We start from the raw sequence: 12,515 nt of genomic DNA on the forward strand, positions 1-12,515 counted from the left end.
CACACATGCCATTGGCACATGCAAAAGTGGCGCTTGCAACCTAGCATGCCATGCCGTACAAACCTAGGGTCAAGCCGCCACACATGCCATTGACACATGCCAAAGTGGCGCTTGCAAACCTAGCATGTCATGCCGTGCAAACCTAGGGCCAAGCCACCACACATGCCATTGGCACATGCCAAAGTGGCGCTTGCAACCTAGCATGCCATGCCGTGCAAACCTAGGGCCAAGTCGCCACACATTCCATTGGCACATCCCAAAGTGGCGCTTGCAAACCTAGCATGCCATTTCGTGCAAGCCTAGGGCCAAGCCGCCAAACAAGCCATTGGCACATGCCAAAGTGGCGCTTGCAAACTTAGCATGCCATGTCGTGCAAACCTAGGGCCAAGCCGTCACACACGCCATTGGCACATGTCACACAACACTTGCAACCTGGCATTGCCACTTGCACCCAATGTGCAACCTGCGACTAAGGCATGCCACACATGTCATTGGCACATACCACGCAACACTTTCAACCTGACAACTTATCAAATACCAGCGACATGCTACACGTTTTCCACGACAACACTCGAGACATCAATACATGTCACAAGCTGGGGGATGCTCTTTAGGGTTTTGGTTTGGCGGTTTACATCGTGCGGCGTACACTACGCCCGCAATAAGAAGGTGTAATAAGGATGAAGCGGTTGAGTAAATAGGGAAATAATGGTGAAACGCTTTTCTTTTACGGAACATCAATTCCATGCGTTAGCGGCTACCCCCTCCTCCCATTTACTCACCATTTATTTCCTTCCTTGATGAGACCATGGTACGTTTCAATTCGACTTGTATAAATAGGTCTTACCTATTTCCACCAAGACAAGTTTTTGGTCACCGAGAAATACAATATTCAGAAAGGCAACTTTGCTAGATTTATCAAAGCTTTCAACTCTTACTAGTTTCTCAAGCTTTCATCTTCTGATACAAGTCGAGTACTACTCTTCCAGAACTATTCTGGTTTCAACACTCTCTTCGCTTCCCTCCCTAAACCAGCCCTTCTCCTCCTCTTTGTGACTTGAAACAAATCCGGAACGGCCATTTCTTGGTTTAGGCCGGATTTGTACAGATTGATCTCTCGAATCTAAAGTACTCCCGTGCAATACATTTGTTTAGGGTTTAGATTTGTTTCTCACTCACCTACCGAAATTACCAAAATCGGCAGAAACGATTTTCACCCATAAACAATTGGCGACCACAGTGGGAGATTGATATTTCGGTTACAATGTCACGAGTTTTCAATGCTCTATCTCATACTTCCATATAAATATCACGACGGCGAAAGCGAGCGATCTGGTCAGGGATCCACAACTCGACTACCAGACAATCTGGTTACCAGTCGCAAACCGCAAGAGACGGCTGTGGACTTCACAGAAACCGAAAGCAAATGATCCAGTCATCAAGTGACTCAAAACAACTGGGGACTTTCCACAATCACGGCGGTGCTTCCCACAAAACTCGATCTTACACACGGAGGATCCCTTTTTCATCTGGAGATCCGGGAAACCGTGTAAGTCTTGCTTAGACAGAATATATGGTTTACAATTTCAAGTTTTCACGGGAATAATAAATCCAATAGACATGTTATGTTTCATCCCATTTCATCTACCAACACGCAACGTTCAAGATTCCATATCTTCCCTGGGATGTTCGTATCGCTTACAATCATAACCAAAAAATGACATCATCCTAAAACGTTCATCCTGAATAATAACCCAAAACCCTCATAGGCAACACTTGTCTATCAACCCATAAATCCAGAAAATCAACACCATAATCCAGGTTTTTCATTTGCCTTTCAAAAAAAAAAAAACAGAAGTGCATCCAAAGGAATCCATTCAACAGTGGTTTTCTCTTCTCGAAGAAGAAGTCCTTCGTCATTTGGAAGAACAACATCCGCAGAAGGATAGCCTTCCAACCTCCGCCTCTTTTTGTTTAACAACATCCGCAGAAGGACCTTTGGTCACCTTGGCCTGCAACCTTGGGTCTCAGAGAAACCCTAACACCTAGTCTTCGTGGAATCAGTTGCATGCCCGTGTGTACCTGCTTTTCATCATAAGATTAACAGTCATTATTCATGAGGTAGCTGACGCTACTACGGTAATATTCGAAGAGAAGAACAATATTTCTACAGATTTATAGGAGGCATACCTGTGGCTAGGGTTTGCACCAATACAAGAAATGTTGGAGTACATACCTGGAATATGCTGGCCCACTTTATTGCTACCGCGCCACGCCAAGACAGTGCCCATGCCGGAACCAAGACCCACGCCAAGCAAGCGTCGTGCCAAGACAACGCCTTGCCAATCCAGCGTCCATGCAAGCTAACGCTCGTTCCAACAAGATCCAACGCTAACAACTTGCATCTTTCCATGGCCAGCAGTTGGCATCTATTCCAGCGCGCTGACAACTTGCGTCCTTCCAGCACCGGCAAATTACATCTTCCAGCGCTGACAGCTTGCGTCCTTCCAGCATCACACTTGCACTTCCAGCTTGCATCATCTTTACAGCAGCTTGGATCTTTACAGCAGCTTGCATCTTCCCAGCGCTAGCATCTTACATCCTTCAAGCGTTGCACTTGAACGCCCCGTAGGGAATCAGCAATCCGATTTTATTACACGTAAAGATCAGGAACGACTTCTCCAAAATCGAAGCAAGGAAAATCAGCATACCCCTTGGGTTCACGAAGACTCTCTTCCTGTCAAGAGACGCATGATCTCTGGGGACTTCTCCCACAAAACTGTTGATGAGCACGAAAGTGCGACGCATTTTCACCCATCAATACATTAACTGGGACTCATTTTATCACTAATAAACTTGTTTGTCGGTATTCTTGTGAAATAAGCTCTTATGGAGAAAGTTGCTCGAAAAGTGGTTTTTTGTACCCCGGAGGACACGTGTTATTCAGACTCTCACCGTTGGATAAGGGGCACCTCAATTACTAAGGGGAACCCCCAGGTTACCCCAAAAGGCATCTGTTATTTGCACCCCAGCTCAGGATAGCGGCACTTCATCTTCAACAATTCAAAATTCTGTTTTTGGCGGGAAAATGGCAGCATAATTAGGGTTTCGCTTTTGGAGGTCTTATAGTGAGAATAAATGGCTGAAATAAAATGGGTTTGTTTCTAGGGCCTAAACAGACATGGTAACGTGCTTTGTCTCAGTTATATTTGGCTGGATAATCAACGATTGATGGAAGCAGCAAGAATAGTTTTGGCGGGAAAACTGGTTTTGGACTGCCGGAGTGAGGGTTTTGATTCTAGAGGAGTTTGAGTGAGACTCAATGGATAAAATTTCACGGGATGACTTGATTAAGTTTATAAGGCATGGTATGATCAATGGTTTGGGTTAGAATTGGCTGGAACGTCAGATGGAATAAATCAGGGAGTTACGTGTTTCGATAAAACCCGAGAGTGCTGTATTGGATTTAGAAGTTTCCTGGGGAGATTTAATCGCTAAAATCCGTTGTATTGGGCCTGTTGCATCTTAACAGGACTGGTAAGTCCACCAGAACTGGTAAATTTGGGCTACATCGTCGGGCATACGAAATCAGGTCAGTTGATGCATGGGAGATTATCACGAGATTTTGGATGATACGTGTTGCATGGGAGAATATTTTCTTATTCATTCAACAAGATTCGACCAATCAAGCCGAGTTAAACAAGGAATTCCATCTCAGAACACGCGTGTGAGTAGATAAGGAAGATTTGGGTTGAATCTCGTCAAACAGGGGAAGAAAACATACCGAGTATTCTGTGGTTAACTTCTGCTTATTTTTGGAGATTTTCAAGGGTCATTATGTCGAGATATTTTCTCTACCTAATTAGAGGAGATGGTGACGTGTTCTGGTGATAAAGAAGGAAACAATTACGTAAAAATGGATGAAAATATGCCGAGAATATTTTGTGTTTGCAGTCGAGTAATGAAAAGATATTTTGGATTAATGAGAAGTTTCTTGGTCAGAAGAGGTATAAATAAGTTACTGGAGTCGAAGGGAAGATTATCGAGTGATTGGGGAGGCTACAGAGTCGAGAGAATTGCTGCATATTTCTCTGCAGCAGCAGCAGAAAAAAGTGAAGAACGAATAACATACTTGCAAAGACAGTCGTTTTCCAACAGTGACAACGACACTTAGCCGTGGGTCGTATATCTACAGTGGTTGCAACATATAGTGACAGTCGTAGAAGCTACAGCGTCGGTAACAGTTTATTGTTGTATCTGTAACAATTATAACTGTTACAAAAGCCTTGTTTTATACCTTTTCTCCTTGTAAACACCTTTTGGAGCAATGAAATATTATTTTGAGAGTGTTTCACCAGGTGGAGCTAAACCCCAACACTGGGTCGACGGAGGAAGCCAGACTTCATACTTGGGTGAATTTGTTTTATTTTCTATTTGATTTTTGCACTTAATTAAAATAGAATTATGTTTTGAAAAACTTAGTTATTATTTTATTAGATGGGTCATGCTTGCTTAGATGTTTGATGTCCCATGCTTACGATTTATAATTAATGTTTGGAGAATCTACCTTGGCAAGAATAAAATTCGATGTTGTTTTATTTGTCGAGCGATAATTGTTTGAGAATGAATAATTGAACCTATTGATATGAGTTTGGCCGAATCCTAGACCCAGTAACTCTCTATTTTATTCCTTTAAAATTAATCTTAACAAGTCTTAGAATTCGAATCTTTACTACTACAACAACCACATCAAAAATTACTTCAACTGTGTGGTCCATGATGAAACATTTATGTGAGATTTTATGTTTCCCCAAGGCACAACGTCAAGACATATCTGCAGCCCTCAACTGCACTGCATCAGGGAAGCAGCTATTTCCAACCAGAGAAGCCGCTCCCAAACCAAAGAATGATTGATAGAAGGAACCGGGGATTCCCAACCATTGTTCGCTTGAAGGGTGTCCAGTTTGACAACACACTGATTAACGCACCTGCTACGCTTCAACATTCACCCCGACAGCTGCTTCGCTTCAACACTATCTCCAGCAACCGCTCCGTTTCAGCGTTCTCTCCATAAGCTGCTCCAGGATCCGAAGCCGAAACTTTAGCATTTGACTTCCTAAGTTTCAACATCCTCTCCAAGAGCCGATGCTGCTTCAACGCCGCTTCTTCCTTCAAAGGGTCGTACCACCACGCTCCCCATGTTAAGGATCATGATCACAGCCAGCCAATCCTTTTACTTCCACGGAATCCCATACAATTCCAGTCAACCTACTTTGTTACCACGACAATGTAGTCTCTTCTGATTATATCTTCTACCAAGAACTGTTGTCTCTCATTCACTGATACCATCTAGAGCTTCACCACAGCAGTAATTACTACAAAGATGGAAACATGTAAACCATACTTGAGGACTGAGGATATACGTGGAGTCCATTCACTGTCAAAGCTCAGAAGACACAGTCAACCAAAAAGCCGTACTCACAACAAGGTCATCTACTCTTCAAGGGTGAAGCGCAAGAATATCATCACCTCTCTGTCTAGAAGACGCCTTCAACACTTTACGAGGACGCGGAGGATCCCAAGCCTGCACTATCCAGAATATTTCATCATGTAATATCTGAGCATCCCAGTGTCACATCCAGAAGAGTACGATAGGCTCATATCAAATCCCGTGGACGGGGATTCAAGGCGATGTAATGAAAGTAGGTTACGCATGGGGACTACTAGCATGAGACGCTTTCACTCCCCTCAACCAGGTTATTACTGATTTCAACATCATCACTGTCAAAGTTTACGAGCCGCGGGAATTTCTCAACATGAAACCGTACATGTGCACCAAAGACTCAAAAAGCACGCCAGAAGGTTACATTCACATATTCATCCATTCCACCATATCAAACCGAAGTATAACTGGGGACTTCTCATCGCGTCTCATTTCGTACGATAGTCCAAGATTCATAAGATGGTTCGAAGGATGTAGCTTGGAACAAAGTCCCGGGAGACTTGATAGCATCACATCGGAAATAGAATGTCTCCCTATTTCATCCAGTGGCGCCAGAAGTTTTCGACCATGCAAGCATTCATGACACATCATCATCATGATCAGAAGGTACACTAAACAACCTAAGGTCTAGGATGGACCGACGATGCAACCACAATCTCCAAGATTATCCCTGACGTGATTGTTTCCGAGCACATATTTCATCTATCCGTCCCAAGAATACAGCGGATTTTTGGTAAATTTTGGAATCCACTGGAGAGACACTGCAGACGAAACACGGATCCAGACAAACAACAGAAAAATAGAAGAGGGTCAATAACTCTTTTCACGCGGACAAAGTTTATAGAGCTTGAAAAGAATGAATATTCCTTCTTTCTCCATGAACGGGAATAGGTGACTGGCGCGCGACTATGCCACCCCGGGCCTGCAATATCCCTCCTGACTTCTTATTGATTTTCACTGTCGGGACGTTTTCACCTCCTAGGCGAGCTCTAAACCTAAATATTCCTTTGTAGAGAGATAGAGAATTCTGTTTCATGTCCGATAAAGGGGCGGACCGTAAAGGGCGCTAATTAGGGTTTCGGCGTGTCAAACCCTAAACCGCAAGCGCTTCCCTTGCAAGCGCTTCCCTTCCAAAGCGCTTCCCTTACCAGCGCCATGCCTTTCCAAGTGCTTTACAGAGCTTCCCAAACCCGTTCCATGCCCGTCAGTGCTAATGGGTCCCCTTCATGCCAAGTCCATGCTAGCAGCTCCGCCTCGTGTTCCAAAGCCTAGCCCTGAAGACACCCAATCATACTGGGATTTGCTCAAAGCTACTAGATGAAAGGATTGCGGATTCTACTTACATCTCGAAAAAGGTCAGACAAATATCCTTAGACCTCTTTCACGACTTATTGTCACTCGTCTGTCACCATCTTATGCTTACCTGGTGATGAGTGCTAAAAAGTGCATATTTCTATATATTTTTCTTGGCATTTAACTCATCTTTTATGCATTAATTCTACATTTTATCCCATATTCTGTATTTTCGTTGTTTTCAAGAATAAATACTTTTCTTAATTAATTTTGCATTTTTAGGTACTAAATAAAGCCTGGTTATCTCACGGAGCGAAAAGAGCAAAGGAATGGCAAAGACTCTCGCTAGGAGGAAGCGAAGAATGATGTTTGCAAGAGCCGGATCAACGAGAAGTGGGCTTGAAGAGGAAGAATTGTTCTTAAAGAAGATATGGGCTTGGCATACCCAAGGCCCAAAACCCTTACCCAAATCCATTTCCATTATCCACACCCATTTCCATGAGAGCCGTCAGATTGGATCCATCTTGTCATCCAACGGTCGCCTCATCATTGTGCATCAAAATCCGAAGCTCCTGTCAAACACCATAGTACCTAACTCCATTTGAAGCCGTCAATTTTGTTGTATCTCATAATCCAACGGTCGCCACATACCTCTCCATCGTAGCCGTTCGATTCAATCTATATGGGATCATCCAACGCTCTTTACTCGATGTTCATCAAAGTTCGCTATCCCTGCTTCACACCCTAGTCACCGAACCCTATTACCCAACCAAACGGACCCTTCTTCTCCATCGGGTTCTTCCTCTCTTCTTCCAAAATTCTCTGCAACTCCATCACCTCCACCAGCTACACCTTCTTCTCGAACCACACCACCACCACAACCACCCGACAACGCCACGACATCTCTCCCTAGCCTAGAATTCTTTCCAAATTCACATCTTTGAACCCTAGGTGTGGGTTTGACAAGAAAGCTCGAGCTAGGGTTTCACCAACAGCGAGGAGAAGACAAAATTGAGGGCAGGAAAAGCTTCAGAAGAGCAGAGGGGACATACCCAAAGCATGGGTCGAGCTCAATTCAGGAAATTGGTGAGAGAATTTGATTTTCCCCAAAAAATTAGGGTTTCGAATTAGGGTTTTGTAATTTTGTTGTAAACTATAAATAGGAACTGCTGTAGAGAATGCAAAAGTTGTTCTTGGTTCATCCGAGAAACCCCCTAATTGGGTTAATTTAATTTGATTTCACTGTTAATTTTTAGGGTTCTTTATTTGCAATTTTCATTCACTGTTTAGTTGTTTAAATGCTATGTTATTTCACATGATCATGTTTAGTTCCATTGTAATGTTAAATATGTTCTGAGTTCACTGCTGAGGCTCAGATGAAACCTTAATGCACTATTGAATGATGAATTGCTAGGAAGGCCTGTTTTGCTTGAGTAATGGGAAGAAGTTGGTGCTCTGATATGCCTGTGATTGACTGTGCTTTCAAAAGACAGTCAATGCTAGGGGCAAATCAGTGAGCAAGCTGATTTTCTTCCCATTCTAGTTGGATGCTTAAGTTTTTAAATCTAGAATTGCATTGTTTAGCTAGGACACAAGGTGGATTCTAAGCCTTAGCTTAGCCACAGCTGCAAACTCCTCCCTGCCCTTGGCTAACAGCCTTGGTTTATTTGGCTTTGTTTCCTGTTAACTGCCACTGTTACCTTTGCTTCACTGTCACATTTACTTCACTGCCTTGGTCTTTCTCTTTGCTTCATTTCCATTGTCATCCTCACTGCCATTTTCACCATTTCCTTTGCTTTTCTTCACTATCACTTTCCACTGCCACTGTCACCTGTTTTGTGTTTTGTATTTGTATCTGTTTTCTTGTGTTTATTGTTTTATCATCCATTGTCTCATTATTTCACTACCATCTTCATTGCTTTGTAAATATCACAGCTTCACTGCCACTATTTGCTCTTTCTTCTCATTTGTTTCTCCTGTTCTTGTTACTACATTCATTACTGTGAAAGTTCACTGTGAAAGTTCACTGTGAAAGTTCATTTGTTTCTCCTGTTCTTGTTACTACATTCTTCACTGCCACTATTTGCTCTAGTTCATAGCTCAGAAGCCTAGCTCAAGCTAAGGCCCAGTTCACTTTTACTGTGAAAGTTCACTGTGAAAGCCCAGCTCAACCCAAGGCTCAAATCACATCACAAGCCCAGTCCAATTCAGTCCACCAAAGGTCCAGTTCACTGTTACCAAGCCCAGTTCACATCAAAAACCCACTAAGCCCAAAGCACAATTAGAAGCCCAATAGCAATTTAGAGCCCAAATAGCTAGAAAATCCAAACACTCCCAATCTCTGTGGATCGACCCGTACTTGCACGAGCTACAACTGACGACCGTGCACTTGCGGTATTACTGTAGGCCCGCGTTTCATTTCACTTCAATTTTATACGCTTTCCCGGGCCCACCAAGTTTTTGGCGCCGCTGCCGGGGACTGGTGTTGTGTTTTTCTTGTAGTTTTCTTGGCTATTTTGCATTTCACTTCATCGCACTTGCATCTGCATCTGCTGTTCTGAACTAGTTTTTCCTCTGCTGGGACGCCACCAAGGAAAAGAACCAAAGCCCAACTGGGTTTTTGCAACAATATCAGAGCAGCTGGGCTGTGCTTAAAAGGTAACCCATTTAAGAGAACCCGAATTGTGGGCTTCCAATCTTTAATTGTGGGCTTGTAATATTAAAGCCAATTTTTGGGCTTTTTATTTTCTGTTGGGTTTGTAATTAATTTTTGTGGGCTTGTTTGTTTAATTTGTGGGCTTGTATTTAATTTTTGTGAGCTTGTTTAATTTGGACTGGTATTTTGTATTCTGGGTTTTTAAACCCAGCTGAGCTTGCAACCGATCACGCTAGGTTAACTCGTTAGTGGACCGAGTACCCAAATTCTAGGCCGAGATTTTGGACTCAGTTTCACCAAACGTTTTCAAACCAGCTGAGCCAAAGCAAACACAAAACCAACAGTGGGATTGCTCCCATTCAAAAAACCAAATTTTATTTTCTTTTAAAAAAAAAAAAAAAAAAAAAAAAAACCAAAATTTTTACTTTTCTCCCATTCAAAAACCAAATTTTTCTTGCTCCCATTTTAACAACCAAATTTTATCTTCTTTAACCCATTAAAACCAAACTTGCTCCCAAAATTTTAAAAAACCAAAAAATGTCTCCCACCAAAACCAAATTTTTCCCCAAAATCCAAACCCTTTAAAAACCAAATTCTGAGCTTTGTACATTCTTTACTTAGCTTTTGAGCCAATCATGAATAGATATTTTTCTACAGTTGGGGAGTACAACAAATCCCTTAGAGAACTTGCATATGGACAAACTTCACGTTATGAACCTTCCACGGACCATGATGTCAATAGTCATAGGAATTATTATGGACATTTTCAAAGTCCCGAGCCGCAATACATGAACCCTAATGACTATTCATACATGCATCATTCATCGCAACGTGAAAATGAACATTCTGCTAGAGCCTCACTCACACAATCATCACTTATGGATCAAATAGAAGCTCGAATCACAGCTTTAGAAATGCAATCACATGAGGAATCTGTCACATCTAATGTTCTTAGGCAACCTGAAATCTATGCATGTCCCGCATGTGGTAGTTTAGACCACCCTGTTGAGAATTGTCATATTTTGCATAATTTTAGGCAATCTAGAGAAAATCCAAGGTATGAAATGCCCATAAATTGTGAGAATGGTAGTCATTGGGACCATAATCAATCCTTTGAGGGTTGCGATCAATATTTTGTAAACCCTAATGACCATGCACACATGTACCATTCACCACAATTTGAACATGAAGAATTTTGTACTCCCATGAATTTAGACTCCACCACAGAAGCTTTAAGACTCTGCAAGCAAGACTATGATAGATCTACATCACGAATTCATGCATATTTAGATCAGATTTTGCTTCACCTACAAAAGGAGGAAATTCATGAGGAAATGTATGTTTTCCCTAATGAAGTGTCTAGTCCCATTCATGTAAATAATGTTGAATATGAACCTAATTTAGAGGAACATGAATCGACTAATGACACCACCACTGTTAATGAGGACCAATATGCATGCTACCATGATGATGATTATGATGATTATGATGATTTGTTAGAAGAACATGAAAATATTGTGGAACCGGTTGGTTCAAAAACATATGGCTTCTCGCCCTCGACCTTCATGCATGTTGTTCTTTCTAATACTCATTGTAATTCATATGATTTTGATATTGACATGGGATTCGTACAATTATTCTGTGAAGATGAGCATGACATAGGAATAGTTGAATCTTCTGTAGACACTAATATGCATGAAAATATATTTGATGTGTCTGATTCTCTACCTAGGTCACATTGTGATATTTCTCCTGATTTGCCGATGCATGAGAATGAATCTGTTGATGATGTTGATGACTCTGATTGTGATCTTGCCAATTTGTTTGATGATTGTGAGCATGTTGTGACACTTGTAGAAGACTTAGGAGATGTTGATGTGATTAATAATGATGTTCCTATCTTCCTACATGAGTCACAATCTGATGGCCTTCCATCCAACCTAGATTTGGTTTGTACCCATATTGTCAAACCGACTTTTCTGAGAGTCCCTAATCTAGGTTTGGAACTGTGTGCTTCCCAAGTCCTCTTGGACTATTTTGCTTCTAAGTATAATACATTTGAGGAACCACAGTTGGAATTAGCATGTTTGCCCGTCCCTAGCACAGTTCATTTTGAGCTAGACCTTGTGCATGATGAACCCCCAAAACTGCGAGATTTTGTTTCCAAAATTTTATCTGTTGAAAAATCCAGGTTTGGGGGTAGCTCATTTTGTTTCACAGTTTCACTTGCATGCCTATCATATTATTATTGTGTGAAGCTGTTGAAACCTCTACACTTTGTCTTTTGGGTTGATCCTCAACTCTTTAGATTGTTAGTGTATGGTGAATTTTTGTATATAATCCAGTAGATAAAATTTCTTAAAAACCCTTTTGTTCCTTTTGTATATATTTTGCTAATCCAATATGATCTCGGCTGACATATGTTGGATTCTTGCCTTGAATAACGGAGTTCTAATATTGCTTTCGCCGAAATCGGGTATTCTCTTTCCTTTTTCTCTACTCAACATGATCCTCTTCATATGTTGTATTATAATTTTGTTCATATTTTGAAACATTGAGGACAATGTTTAGTTTAGGTTTGGGGGTGAAAAGTAGATACTTTGATATATGCCATAATTGAAAACAAGAACTCCTTCTTTTTGAAAAAAAAAATGAAAAATGAAAATAAAAATTGAAAAAAAACATAAAAATGGAGCTCATTTACCTTGAAATGTTGACTCTTGTGCAAATATGTAATTATTAGGAGTCTTAGTCTAGATATTTAGGCACCCTGATTCTAGCACAATTCACATAATGATAAGAAATTTGCACGCGCACGATCTACCAATACATGTATGGCCTCGATCTTCAAGGTGTTTGATAGGAAGTCACGATTTCCAATCACTTTAGAATACTGAACGAAACTTGACTAGCTTGTTCTTTGGTTGGTTGGGATAGAAGGTGGAGGTTACATTAAGAAAGACAACCATCGAATTTAAATGGGTGCATCAAAAAGGGCTACCTCTTGCAAAGTGTCATGTAATCTTTTGTTTCCTTTTGTATATGTATCAAAAGTGTTTCCTT

Source organism: Papaver somniferum, chromosome 2 (assembly GCF_003573695.1).
Source record: "Papaver somniferum cultivar HN1 chromosome 2, ASM357369v1, whole genome shotgun sequence".
Classification (NCBI taxonomy): Eukaryota; Viridiplantae; Streptophyta; class Magnoliopsida; order Ranunculales; family Papaveraceae; genus Papaver; species Papaver somniferum.